This window comes from Podarcis liolepis (genome assembly GCF_965112155.1).
Source record: "Podarcis liolepis genome assembly, chromosome: 7".
NCBI classification, from domain to species: Eukaryota; Metazoa; Chordata; class Lepidosauria; order Squamata; family Lacertidae; genus Podarcis; species Podarcis liolepis.
Window position 1 is genome coordinate 27,616,044 of NC_139561.1, and position 14,848 is coordinate 27,630,891.

At 46.4% G+C, this 14,848-nt stretch overlaps 1 long non-coding RNA gene across 1 annotated transcript in view; it reads right to left on the bottom strand.

The window, feature by feature from the left end:
• Positions 1–11,557: 11,557 nt before the first annotated feature.
• Positions 11,558–14,848, bottom strand: part of LOC310711454 — a 31,111-nt gene continuing 27,820 nt past the window's right edge. Inside the window, exon 3 of the long non-coding RNA XR_014528448.1 lies at positions 11,558–12,454. This is a non-coding gene — a long non-coding RNA (uncharacterized lncRNA). The remainder of the gene's footprint in view (positions 12,455–14,848) is intronic.

Sequence of the window (14,848 nt, forward strand, 5' to 3'; positions counted from 1 at the left end):
CTCCAATAGAGTGGCGGCCCTAAGGTTAGGCATGTAAGAAGGTATCAGCGGGATCTAATGCCATCTCATGTCCAAAGGCAGGAAATGCAACTCAGAATCACCGCATTAAAAACCCCTTCTATTTCCTAACTAAAGACCATTTCATGAAAAGACTGACTCGGGATATGGTGCAAGCCAAAGGCAACATGAAAGAGAAGGATGGGAAAACACAGGCACAGAACAATACAGGCAACGAGAACTGAACTCTACTCCAGCAAATATGTATCCATGTAACAGGGAAGAGTGCACAGAAAACATGGCCTTAGCATGAAACTGCAGAAAAACCTGCCCAAATGAGTTGCATGCTAATAATAATAATAATAATAATTTATTATTTATACCCCACCCATCTGGCTGAGTTTCCCCAGCCACTCTGGGCGGCTCCCAATCAGTGTTAAAAACAGTACAGCGTTACATATTAAAAACTTCCCTGAACAGGGCTGCCTTCAGATGTCTTCTGAATGTCAGGTAATTATTTATCTCTTTGATATCTGATGGGAGGGCGTTCCACAGGGCGGGCGCCACTACCGAGAAGGCCCTCTGTCTGGTTCCCTGTAGCCTCACTTCTCGCAATGAGGGAACCGCCAGAAGGCCCTCGGCGCTGGATCTCAGTATCCGGGCTGAACAATGGGGGTGGAGACGCTCCTTCAGGTATACAGGACCGAGGCCGTTTAGGGCTTTAAAGGTCAGCACCAACACTTTGAATCGTGCTCGGAAACATGCTAATGAAGTAACACCCAGATTAGAGTTGAGACTCCTGCCTTTTATGCTAACACCGGTTGTTAACAATCCTCCAACACAGGCTGAGGGAACACACACCGGTGAGGGCTACGCTGCAACATTCATGGCCGGCCCAAAACATTTTGTCACCTGAGACGAACCACAAAGCGGTGCTGCCTCCCCAACCAAAGAAGAAGGGAGGAGTGGAGATCTATATCAGACGCAAGGGGTGGAATCAAATCAACGCTATCCAATGGTTGATGTGGGAATCAAAGGCCGGCATGGGAGGGGCATACCCTCCAACATTTCTCTGATGAAAACAGGGACGTCCTAAGGAAAAGCAGGACATTCTGGGATCAAATCAGAAACTGGGACAGGTTCTGTAAATGTGGGACTGTCTTTGGTAAATAGGGACACTTGGGGAGTCCAGTTTAGGCCTCCAAAGAGCACACTGCAGATATCACTGTCACCATTGCAGCAGGTGCCCCAAGCCCCTGGCCAAATCAGTATGTCAAGTCCCCAGTCCGGACTCAATCCATGTGTCCAAAGGGAAGCACAGTCCCACAGGGATCCGGGAGCATCCAAGCTGAAGTCCATCAACAGGGGCAGTTGAGCAAACACAGCCCCTCAGCTCTGCTTCCCTTGTGTACTTGGCCTGCTGATTGCAGCAGCTGGGCTTGATGAGGCAGGTGACCTTCATCTGTTCCAAGCCTACTCCAGCTGGGGAATCCCACCCCTCCTCCCAGAGCTAACGAGCCCCACCTGGCCAGCTAGGGAGCTGGGCTGTGGGACTTTGCTTGCCTCAGCCTCCTAAAACATCCTTCCCCTGCTCCCTACACCTCAGATCCTGCCCTGTTCGTGGAGAGAGGGGTGCCTTTGGCTCTGGTGATGAGTCCTGCTGCCTTGGTTCCTGTGCCTTGACCCTTCGCCATCCTGTGAGTACTTCCTCCCCCATCCCCTGCTTGCCCCGTGTTTCCCTGTCCCGGCTACATCCTTCTTTCCTGTTGTCCTGCCAGATCATGACAGCAGGCGATGCATTCCTCAGAAGCCAGAACAGCTGCCCTTGTGCATCTTGCCACCTAAGGTGGTCACCTCACCTTGGCTCATGGCAACATTTTGGGTGGCATTCAACTAAGTTTCACTCAGAGTAGACCTCAGTGTACTCAATGGACCGAGTGATATCCATGAATTGCAATAGATCTACTCGTGAGTAGAACATACCTGGTTGCAGAGGATCGCTTGTTGTCAAGCCTGTTGCCTGTCCACAACCTTCCTTTGCTGAAATGACTTTTCAAGAGCAAGAGGAAAAGGCATGCTTGCCCTCTGATTACTGTGTCCACCATTAAAGGTAAAGGTAAAGGGACCCCTGACCATTAGGTCCAGTCGTGACCGCTTCTGGGGTTGCGGCGCTCATCTCGCTTTATTGGCCGAGGAAGCTGTCTGTTTGTCTGCAGACAGCTTCTGGGTCATGTGGCCAGCATGACTAAGCGAACCAGAGCAGCACACGGAAACGCCGTTTACCTTCCCGCTGGAGCGGTACCTATTTATCTACTTGCACTTTGATGTGCTTTCAAACTGCTAGGTTGGCAGGAGCTGGGACCGAGCAATGGGAGCTCACCCCGTCACGGGGATTCGAACCGCTGATCTTCTGATCGGCAAGTCCAAGGCTCTATGGTTTAACCCACAGCGCCACCCACATCCCTGTGTCCACCATTACCCTCTATTAAAAATAGCGAATGCACAGGAAGATAGCCTATATGGAAGTCAGGCCATCTAATTCAGTAATGTCTGTACTGGCTGGCAGAAGTTCTCTGAGGTTTTCAGACAAGGGACATTTCTTGTCCAAACTGGAGATGCCAGGGATCTTTCTCAATGCAAGGGGGATTCTCTACCCCTCGAGTGTGACCCTGTCCTTCTCAAGAGTGCAGTTCTGGCAAACAGCCCTGCCTCTTCTCCTGTTCTAGAGAGATAAATATAGTTTCTCTTCATTCTCCTGCTCTACTCCCACTCAGGGGGTTATATCACATCCTCCAGTGAGGTTTATGTGGACAATAATTTTCACAGCGAGGAAAATGGGAGAGCTTCGGTGCTTTGTGCGAGAAAGATCTTGCCCATCTCAACCTGAAATCAGTGCCAGCTTTTAGGCAACTTTTCCCCTCGCCAGAAAGTGAAAAAAAAATCAAAGTGATGGGCAGAGACTGAAAAAATATTCTTTGTTGTTTCTCTCCCCCCCCCCCGACCCCCAATTCTCCATTAGTTACTAAGGGTGAAAATGCACTCAAAAAAATGGTATCAAGGGGAAAGAACATTTCAGTGTAAATATAACGGGTGGGATGTGAGGATGCAGCAGATTTGGCTGATGACATGATGGCCCAATGATGCTGTTTGTAAGTTTTGTGTCATGGGACATTGTCAGGATAATTTTCTGTATAGGTTCACACAGCAGTGGGACCAGGCAAGATGAGGAGTGGCTGCCTAAGTCACCTCCAGATTTGAAGCACTTAGGTGTGGCTGCCTTGATCCTAAACAACTACCTGGAAGCCCTGGGTACAGAGTTGTAGCTACAGGGGAGCTAGCAGGTTTTTTTGCCCCGAGTGAAGCTTCCAGCCATTGAGCCGTTCAGCCTGTGTGTGTACACAAATGGGCATGGGTGGTGCCAAACTGGGTCTTTGACCAGGATGAAATAGAGCCTAGTTTCGCCCCTGCCTGGGTGAAGGAATGAGGTCACGCAGGTTGAAGCTGAATGGAGACAAGATGGAGTTGGTACAGGGTCTCTGAGCTGAGCCAGACAATGCTCACATTCCACGTTTGATTTCAAGCCCGGAGAAAACTGAAGAGCAATTGATCGCTGCTATATCCCTCCGTATTGCTGTGTCTTTTAATGCTTTGGCAGCATCCAGAGTCTTTGCTAGCAGCTCCAACTGGAATAACTTGTAATTTGCTGTAACCCTGAACATTGCTGCAATCTGAATTTTGATGCCGTGCATATCCATGCAGGCAGGCCTGTTCCGTCATACTCTTGTCTTGCAAGGTAATTGTCAGTTCCTGCACAGCTTTATTTAAAAAGTAGAGGCTCTTCCAGGGACAACTGCCCCAAGTTTTCATAACCTTGTTGTGTCCTCTAATCTGTTAATGTAGGCTGGATGTTTTTAATGTACGGGGGGTGTGTGTGTTATAACTCACGTTGTGTTGCCCTGGCAAGCAAAAGTGACTGATAAATTAAATAAATAATGAACAAAATTAACTTATTATTTTTATTATGAACTTCGATTGGCCTACTAGTAGAAGCAGGGAACCTTTGGCCTCTAAGTAGTCACACCAGTAGTTACTGGTAGCTCAGAGCTCTGGAATCGATCACCAAGTCCTGCACAGCAGACCCAGAGGCTGAGCCCTTATGCCTGAGTTCAAGTCAAACATTGTGTTGGTATTTTAGTATTTTTTGGTTAAAGAATAAAAGGAGAATTCCTTGGATGCCTAGATCCACATTTGGGTCAAGTACTCTTTGGTCAGAGATCCCCAGTAGAAATTTAGAATCACAAAATTTGCAACAAAGTAAAACATGGAAATATAGGCTTTAAAACATCCCCTTCTAAGTTTCCTCCAAAGTTTCCCACTTTCCCTAGCATAGAAAGAGGCCGCACATTTGGTAAGTGGAAAATGGTTTACTTACAAACTCTTCAAAGGTCAGGTTCATGTGCTGTTCCATGCAGCAGCAAGAAAAGACAGGCAGTACAGCTTAGTTTCAAAAAGTGGTGAATGTTTCTATGTTATTTGTACAGTGGTACCTTGGGTTACATACGCTTCAAGTTTCATACACTTCAGCTTACAGACTCCGCTAACCCAGAAATATTACCTTGGGATAAGAACTTTGCTTCAGGATGAGAAAAGAAATTGTGCTCCAGCAGTGCAGCGGTAGCAGGAGGGGCCATTAGCTAAAGTGGTGCTTCAGGTTAAGAACAATTTCAGGTTAAGAATGGCCCTCCGGAATGAATTAAGTACTTAACCCGAGGTACTACTGTATAGAAACACAAAGATGGCATGTGGTCTATGCTTGGAGCATTCAGCTTCAACATCCTGACTGGTCAGTTCACATAGTGGGGAAAGAAAAGGTGTTTGATATTCCTTCCTCCCAAGGTGAGGGGTTGTGACCTAGCTAAGCCTGGCAGGACAGCTTACTTTATGGTCTTAACCCCTTTGTGCATTACATAATTAGAGTTAAGCATGTTGGTTATACGGGCTGATTTATCCCACAGATTCAGTATGGATAAAGCTTGGTTAAGTTAGAGCTGAAGTCTGGGTTGCAGTATTAAGGATGGACGTGTCTGTCAATTTCTGTTTCCTGTTTTTTCAATCTCACGTTCAGTTCTCCACATGTCCACTTCAGTTTGCAATTCAGAAACAAAGCGGGGGAAGGCCTTGTGAGATTTCATCTGTAGCTTAGTGTGAATTTCCTCTGATAGAGTACAATCACATTTTGCACCGGGGTTACATTCAGGAAATGGAGTATATAAGCAAAAATGCATATAATCTTCCAAGCAAGGCGAAGAGCTCTCCACCTGGGGTGCTCTTGCAGGGGGTCCAAGAGGCTCTCACGAGCTTTTGCACGGCTGTCCAAGATCTTACGAATGCGAGAGCCTCTAGAGTCCTGTAAGCAAGGCGGTGAGATCTTCACCTTGCAAGCCATTAATTGTGGGATTCCCACCGGCCAGCTTTCAACCATGCAAGGTTGAAATTGCACAAGTGAATCACATGTAAGCTGTGACTGTATTGTATGCACAAATGTCTGTATGCATGTTTGTCTATTACACTTTCTCTCCCCCCCCCCCAAAAAAAGAAGACAGTGCTCCCTAACATATTGCAATTTTTGGTACGCTCTTCACTATTAGATACATTTTCATGGACACTTCGTCCCAGCATATGCAGTTTTTGGATACAGTACTTGGCTACAGAACTGCATTGCAAAAAATAAATAAATTTAAAAGTGCAAACTGAGCCACATTTCTCCCCATCCCTAGTTCCAACTAAAAGAAAAACTCCTATTTTGAGTTTCATCTACCGCCCTCCACCCCCAACTGTGAGGATAGTCGCAGCATATCCATCATCCCCTTGCCAGCCTCTTCGGCTTCCAAATTGGATGTCAGCCTTCCGTTCTAAAAGTCCCCCATGATAAGTCCTGCCTGGCCTGTCACCATCTCTTAATTGGTATAATTAGCATGATGGATGGGAAGGTAATTGTCTGGTCAACAAGGAATCCCAGTCTGGGGATCCGTCTGGGTGCATTGGCAGAGTTGCCTTTTGCTGTGTTTGGAATATGAATTTTCCTTCTCCTAGTTGCTCCTTCCTTACCTCCACTTGGCCCCTGACCTGCAACAAATCTCAGGGAGTCGCAGTATGCTCTTGACCCATGCTGGGGCTAAGCTAAGGAGCTTGATGCAAAAATGCCCGATTTAGATGACTCTGCACCAACAGGCTGGGGCTGGTAATTGTTGCAATGAGGGCACTCTGGAGGGCCAAGGTTAGTGAAGGCTCTCCTGAACCAACAATCTGTGTTAGTTGTTGTTGTTCTTTCTATGATTGAACTGAGCCGCTCCCCCCCTAAAAAATCTAAAGAGTTCTGTGTTGTCCCCAAACCCTTCAGACTCTGGATCAAATCTAAGGTTGTGTTTTGCATAGTGGGTTATACTAATTCTCTGTAAGTGCTGGTCCGCAGGCACTGTGATTATTAAAGCGATTTATTTGCGTGGTGAAAGCATTTAATTTGTCTTGTGTGGTTTTTTTAAGCAAATGGCCCTTGGGAGCAGTTTTGAGTGCTGTTATGCTGACATCTTGTGGCCTGTGTCTCTGTTGCTAGAGACACTCACAATATCATTGTTGGGCAGTGATATATGTGCATACGTAAACAAGCCAAGATGCAGAACCTTCACACCTTACCCGCACACTAACATAACTTTGGTCAGGTCAAGTGCTTAGAATGAGGAAGCAGGGAATTTTGAAGTTGTGGTAGATGGAAATTGCACCACGCTGTGGGCGGGGACAGGGGAAGAGATCTGGAAATAGAAAATGAACTAGTGAAGAATCCCCCTGTGTGTTTTGGTTCCACTTCCCAGGTAGATCCCAGGTAATCTGGGAGTCCAAAACCTTGGGAAGAAATCTGATCGAGGAGAGTTTTGATAGCATCTGCATGTATGAGTTGATCTCACAAAGCGACCTTGCCTGGGAGCATCTAGTAACATTTCTCATACCCTCCAGCGTTTCTCCAATGAAAATAGGGATGTCCTAATCAAATAATACTTAATAATATGCCGCACATCTGACTGGGTTGCCCCAGCCACTTTGGGTGGTTTCCAACATATATATATGAAACCATAACAAAATATTAAACTTTTTTAAAAAACAAAAAACCTTCTCTATACAGGGCTGTTTTCAGGTGTCTTCTAAAGGCTGTATAGTTACTTATCTCCTTGGCTGGGGGGGGGGGTCACATAACTCCATACCCACCAACATTTCTCCAATGAAAATAGGGATGTCCTTAGACTTGCTAGCAAAACTCCATGAACAGATTCTCTACACTGGCTTTCCCCCACAGTTGACCATTGGCCATCCTGGCTGGAACTCATGGAACCCAGTATCTTGAGCAGCGGCGTAGCGTGAGTTGTCAGCACCCGGGGCAAGGCAAGTAATTTGCGCCCCCCAACCCCTAACCTGCGAGTTGCCGCTGGCGCTGCCGCCCAAACGACGCCGCTTGCCTGGAGGAGGAGGGGGGCAGAGAGGCGAGGAAAATGCAACGGCCCAGCAGCTGCAGCAGCAGCGGCGGAGGCGGGGCTGTGAGGAGGGGCTGCCTGGCGCGTCCTCCGTGGCAAGCGCTGAGAGCCGCTGCCTACCGGGCGCCTTCAGCCCGGAGGCGCGCACAGCTCGTCGGTTCCGCGAGACATGCGGCTCCGCTACAGCCTGCGCCCGAGGCTCTTCGGCGACTCCGGAGGCAGCGAGCGCGCCCCCCCCCAGATGTTGCGCCCGGTGCGGCTGGCACCCCTGGCACCCCCCACGCTACGCCACTGATCTTGAGGGTGCCACATTGGGAAAGACTAGTTCAAATATCAATCCCAAAGATGAGGAGGCTGTTTCTTCCCTCTAGCGGCAGTGGCTGCTTTTGTGAGATACTCAGCATGGCGGAAAAGCGCTTCCTGTTCTCGCCTGAGCATCTACAGGTGTCTCACCAGAGATCTGCATTGCTCTGAGGACTCAGCACGTCGGGTGAGGGGTAAGAAGTCTAGTGGGGCAGATGGTGGTAAGCAGATGGTGCACGTAGAAATATTATCTTTCTGTCTGCACTTCCAGAGTTAATAGAAGGCTCTAGAGATCCATTCCACACATGCAGCCCTGTACGAGCTCTGGAAAAGGATATTATGTGCAAAATGTCAGCTAGGAAAATGAGAGGGAGGGAGAGATTAATCATCAGTCTTACAGGGCTGATATTCCTCTGGGCATCTTGCCCTCTGAGATTGTGCAAATGACCAGCTTGGTGTTGGGTGTAGCATTTGATGCCCTGACTACTTTTGGCTTCATTCAGAGCAAAAAGCCATGTTCCTAGTCCCCATTTGTCTATATGCCTTGTAGCAAACCATTTAACAACAAAGCGATCTTGACATACCGTAATCATGATGCCCATAAATATTCTTCAGGTGTGTTTAACTGAGGAACACACATATGTTGATGAATGCTGGCAAAAACAAAAACAAAACCGTCTTAAAGTGTTGGGTGCATGAGTTTATCAAGAAGTAAATCCGACAAAAGTCAGTGGGATCTAATTCAGTGTTGGCATGCATAGATTTAAATGCCCAAACAGCAACTGGTAATTCTGGACCAAACAAGACTACAAAAGCCAGCAAAACAATACAATATAATGTGACTTAATACAAAGTGTTTTGTGTTGCTGGTGGCAAAATATGGGCAATGATCCAAAGCATCTAGAGTAGATGGGCCATAGCTCTGTGGTAGGATATCTGCTTTGCATGCAGAAGGTCCCAGGTTCAAGCGCTGGCATTTCTGGAATAGGGCTGGGAATGTACCCTGTCTGAAATCTTGAGGAGCTGCTGCCCATCGGTGCATCCCATACTGAGCTAGAGGGACCACTGGTTTGACAATATAAGGCAGACTCCTATGTTCCCTGAGTGTTGTTCCAAAACAGTTCATTTACATCATGAACTGCCTTGGTCCTGTATACCTGAAGGAGCATCTCCACCCCCATCGTTCAACCCGGACACTGAGGTCCAGCTCTGAGGACCTTCTGGTGGTTCCCTCCTTGCGAGAAGTGAGGTTACAGAGAACCAGGCAGAGGGCCGCCTCAGTGGTGGCGCCCGCCCTGTGGAACACCCTCCCACCAGATGTGAAGGAAATAAGCAGCTATCTTCTCTTTAAAAGACATCTGAAGGCAGCCCTGTTTAGGGAAGTTTTTAATATTTAATGCTGTATTGTTTTTAACACTTGATTGGAAGCCGCCCAGAGTGGCTGGGGAAACTCAGCCAGATGGGCGGGGTATAAATAAATTATTATTATTATTATTATTATTATTATTATTATTATTATTATTATTATTATTAAAATAACTCTGGGAGGCAGGCCAGGATTTCGTTTGTTCTCACAGGGATGGAAGCAGAATTTGCATGGTTCCCTTTTAGCAGTGGATTGACCCCATTCAACACTATCAAGCTTATTTGTGGACAAGAGCACAGTTTCCTATCGGAGTATGAACTCCTCTGGGTTTTTATGATGCCATTTTGGTACAGAAAAAACCCACACGCAGAAGCAGATATTTTACATAAAAGTTGCCATCGCTTTCCTGTCCTACTTCTGGGATTCCCCAGGCCCAGGAACATCTAACCAGCCGTGGCAGGATGCTGAACCTGAGGAGCTTGAGAAATCTGCTCTTTGAGAGTTTCCATGTCAACTGACTTGCTCAGCACCCGCCAGACTAACGTGCGGTTTGGGATGTACTTGCCCTTTAGATTTTGCATGTCTCCGAGTCTTGCAGTGTGAAGTCATTGACTTGGAAAAAAAAATATAAATGCATGTTTTGAGAGTTAAAGCAAAATTAGAAATGCATGTCTTTAAATTTGATGAGAAAATGTATCCAAAATATGGTTTTCATATGCATTGTTAAATGTGCATTAATGCAGAAATGGGATGGAACAAATTTCATTCATAACACATGGGAAATTGACGAGAAATTGATGAACTGATCTGTCATCCCTGCAGCTTGACTAGATGGTCTGATGCAGCAGAGGCTCTTGCATTCCTAGGGAGCGAGGCAGATGCATTGTAAGAACTCCAGCTGAATTTGGCAAAGGGAAGTCTCTCTGGCATTTTCCCCATCCATACATTGTGCGTGCTCCAAATTATTAATTATTATTATCACTTCTTATCCACCTCCAGAATTGTTTTGTTCAGGAGACAGAGGCTAGCCTCTGTTGGTCATTCAGCTCAGCAGAAGTCTGTGGTCTAGGGTTGGGGTGGTCGATTTAATTTGATTCATGTTTTAACGTGAACCCACCAAATGTGCGGGATGCAGGTGGCGCTGTGGGTTAAACCACAGAGCCTAGAACTTGCTGATCAGAAGGTCGGCGGTTCGAATCCCCGCGACGGGGTGAGCTCCTGTTGCTCGGTCCCTGCTCCTGCCAACCTAGCAGTTTGAAAGCACGTCAAAGTGCAAGTAGATAAATAGGTACCACTCTGGCAGGAAGAAGCGGCTTAGTCATGCTAGCCACATGACCCAGAAGCTGTACGCTGGCTCCCTTGGCCAATAAAGCGAGATGAGCGCCGCAACCCCAGAGTCGGTCACGACTGGACCGAATGGTCAGGGGTCCCTTTACCTTTTTACCAAATGTGCACTTCCTGAAACAATGCCGGAACCCAAAGGCAGCGGCACTTTGAAACTGGCACTTCTCTGGAGCAGTTATCCAAGCATAAACATTGTACAGAAATGTGTGCATCTGGGGAAAGTGTGCCCAAAAATGCATTTTTCATTTAAAAGAGGGGTGTGTGTGAATCAGTTTTGTGCAAAGGAGCCTATTTTGGCATTAAGGGGCACCTTATTCGTTCATTTTTATTAATAATGTGGTTTGAAAAATGGGTATATTTGACAAAATAGCATACAAATGTGTACATTAAGTGGTATATAAATTAAGGAATCAATCAATCACTGACAAATTCTGGTGAGTGCTTAAAAAGAAAGAAACAGCAAACCTTTTACTAAAGGTGAAAGCAAGACTGCGCTGAGGATGAAGGAAGCCAATTGGAAGAAAAGAAGAATTGAAATATGATATACACACATCGTTTAATATTTGTTTAGTATAAGTGTTTGTATCTACTTTTGATATTATTTTTTGTTTTTACCTTTCTTTTTTATTTTTTTATTATTATTAGTGTGTGTGTGTGTGTGTGTTGCAAAATCAAAATACAGTGGTACCTCGGGTTAAGTACTTAATTCGTTCCGGAGGGCCGTTCTTAACCTGAAACTGTTCTTAACCTGAAGCACCACTTTAGCTAATGGGGCCTTCTGCTGCTGCCGCGCCGCCGGAGCACAATTTCTGTTCTCATCCTGAAGCAAAGTTCTTAACCTGAGGTACTATTTCTGGGTTAGCGGAGTCTGTAACCTGAAGCGTATGTAACCTGAAGCGTATGTAACCTGAGGTACCACTGTAAAACATTTAGAACGGGGGGGGGGGTGAGAAACATAGAAAACTTTACTTAAGAATGGAACAGAAACTGGGAGAAATCCAAAACAAGAGTCATCCATCTCTTTTGTCTGTCCTTGCCTGCACCTTTCCAAATTACACCGCTAGGGAGGACACCTTGGATGATATATACGCAGCCATGTCCTGCTGATGGCGGGAGGAGAGAGCCAAGTTTGCTTCTCTGCCTGCTTTCAGGTATTGTTGAGCGAAGCCGGCTTTGTTTCGTGGCTTCGGATCATGTTCCGCTTCTGCAGACAGGTTGGACCGCGGCAAAGACAAGGGGCCTCTTCATACAGGAGACTGCCGCCTCCCACCTTTGCAGCAGAAAGGAGGAGATAAGGTAACAGGGTAAAAGTGGGAAGCTGGTTAGGCTGTTCGGAAGTGGCCCTTTTATGATTCATCCCTACATTTAATGAGAACATCCTGTGCAAGACAGAGGAGGGTTTTGTTGCCTCGTGATCCCTGAATCAGAGTGATGGCATCTGGAGGAACTCTCTGCCTTGGCATGCACTCTTGCACAGCCCCTGTTTACAGCTTCCCCGATCTCTCCATCCTTGTGTAACCTCCCACAATGCGGCTTTCATGAGTTCCCGCAGCCAGTCATTTGAATGAGGCACTCTCTCGGAGCAAAGGAGGAGGGCGGATCCTCATGCAGAAGGAACTCCAGAGCAGAGGAGAGCAAACTTTTTGCAATAGCGTTGTTGCATTTCCTGCCGGGCAACCTTCTCTGGAGGCTAGGGGTGGGCGAGGCCAGAGGCAAAAGTGGGTGGAGCAAGGAATGTAAAATTTGCATTCGGCAGTAGGTTCATTTGTGCGGGCACGCGCAAAGACACCTCCATCCTCCGTTCAGGCAAAGCAAGAGGCATTACAGGATCAGGGTTCAAGGATACTTTCCAGCCAAGCAGAAACATTCAAGGAGGCTTTGAAGCAAAGCTGGGGATCATAGGGGCCAACTCCCTGGGGTCCTGGGTGAATAAATTATTATTATTATTATTATTATTGTTGTTGTTGTTGTTGTTATTGTTATTGTTATTGTTATTGTTATTGTTATTGTTATTGTTATTGTTATTGTTATTGTTATTATTACATTTATTTATACCCCACCCATCTGGCTGGGTTTCCCCAGCCACTCTAGGCAACTTCCAGCAAAATATTAAAATACAATAATTCATCAAATATTAAAATCTTCCCTAAACAGGGCTGTCTTCAGATGTCATCTAAGGTTAGTTAGTTGTTTATTTCTTTGACATCTGATGGGAGGGCGTTCCACAGAGCGGGTGCCACTACTGAGAAGGCCCTCTGCCTGGTTCCCTGTAACTTGGCTTCTCACAGTAAGGGAACCGCCAGAAGGCCCTCAGCGCTGGACCTCAGTGTCCGGGCAGAACGATGGGGGTGGAGACGCTCCTTCAGGTATACATACTGGGCTGAAGCCATTTAGGGCTTTATAGGTCAGCACCAACACTTTGAATTGTGCCCGGAAACATACTGGGAGTCAATGTAGGTCTTTCAAGACCGGTGTTATGTGGTCTTGGTGGCCACTCCCAGTCACCAGTCTAGCTGCTGCATTCTGGATTAGTTGTAGTTTCCAGGTCACCTTCAAAGGTAGCCCCACATAGAGTGCATTGCAGTAAATTCCACATCAAGGGAAGTTAAGGCTGCATTCTCTCACACAGCTGGCTATATCTTGCACATAAGCCCCATTTGACACAGCAGGATGATCTTCTGATAAAGTTCCATGCCGTAAATGGGATCATAGAAACATAGAGTTGTAGAAAGGGACCACAAGGGTCATCTAGAACCACCCCGTGTTGCAGGAATCTTTTTGCCCAATGTGGGGCTCGAACATGACTCATGAGATTGAGAGTGTTCTAGCACTTTCTGCAAAAAAAGCTCCATGCAGGATGAAATCATCATAGAATTGTAGGGTTGGAAAAGACTCCCTTGCAATACCTTGCAATGCAGAAATCTCAACACACAGTCCCTTGCCCAATTTGAAACCTGCTTAGCTTTGCTGCGCCACCAAATTGTGAGTTGGCCTCTCCACAACTGTCTGGCTGCTCTTAACCAAAGATCTTGAATCACACTGGGCTACTCAGAACTTGCCAAACAAGAGTTCACGACTGGATTGCCCCATCCCTGAACTCATCTCTACAGCAGGCTGGGGAAAAGGGTGCAGTTCACAACCAGTTGTCACTCTGGCGGCGGTTATTAACACTGAATGTTTCCAGGGGAGTCTTGTTGTTAATAATAATACAAAGGAAACCGCACACTACCCAGCGATACACAGGAGAAAATGAGGAACAGCCACTAGCAAAGAAGAGGAAGGAAGAGGAAAGGAAATAGCAGAGTGGTAAGAGATAAAGATTGGGATGCAGAAAGATGTTACCGTTTAGATGAGGAGTGCTTCCAAACCTCAAATTTACCCCCTATAAATCTAACCTCTTCTCATCCTGCACATAATATAAAGCTTATTAAGGGGACCCCAAATTTTGCAGTTCATAGTTAATGAAGTCCATAATATAAGAACCTAAGGCTGCATTTTAATATTTTAATGTTTCAATATTTTAATTGTTGTATTTTAATCTTGTTTATGTTGTATTCATTCAACTTGTTTTATTATTGCTTGGTAGCCGCCCTGAGCCTGGCCTTGGCTGGGGAGGGTGGGGTATAAATAAAAATTATTATTATTATTTATTAAGAAGAAGAGCCCTGCAGGATCAGGCCAATGGCCCATCTTGTCCAGCATCCTGTTCTCACAGTGGCCAACTGGGTGCCTGTGGGAAGTCCGCAAGCAGGACCCGAGCAAAAGAGCCCTCTGCCCTCCTGCAGTTTCTGGCAGCTGGCATTCAGAAGCATTACTGCCTCCAGCTGGGAGGAAAAACATAGCCACCAATAGCCTCAACCTCCATTAATCTGCCCAGTCCTCTTTTAAAGCCATCCAAGTTAATGGCCACCACTACCTCCTGTGGCAGTGAGTTCCATAGGCTATGTGACTAAGTCCTTTCTTTCATCTGTCCTGAATCTTGAACATTCAGCTTCACTGGAGAGGCACAAGTTCTAGGTGGAGAGAGGAAGGAAAGCCTTTCTCTATCCAAGCTTCTCTCATGTCCCCTCTTTATTTGCCTTTTCTCCTAACTGTAAAATCTCATAGGCTGCAACTTTTCCTCATAAGGGAGTCAGCCATTCCTTTGTTTATTTTGGTTGCCCTTTCCCAAAGCTTTTCCAGCTCGACAATATCTTCCTTGAGGTGAGGCAACCAGAACTGTACATAGTATTCTGAACAAAAGATTCCAAATATGCATTCGCTGGGTTCACCCCCAAATTTCCATTGTCCTTTTTTCCTTTCCTTTCCTAGATGC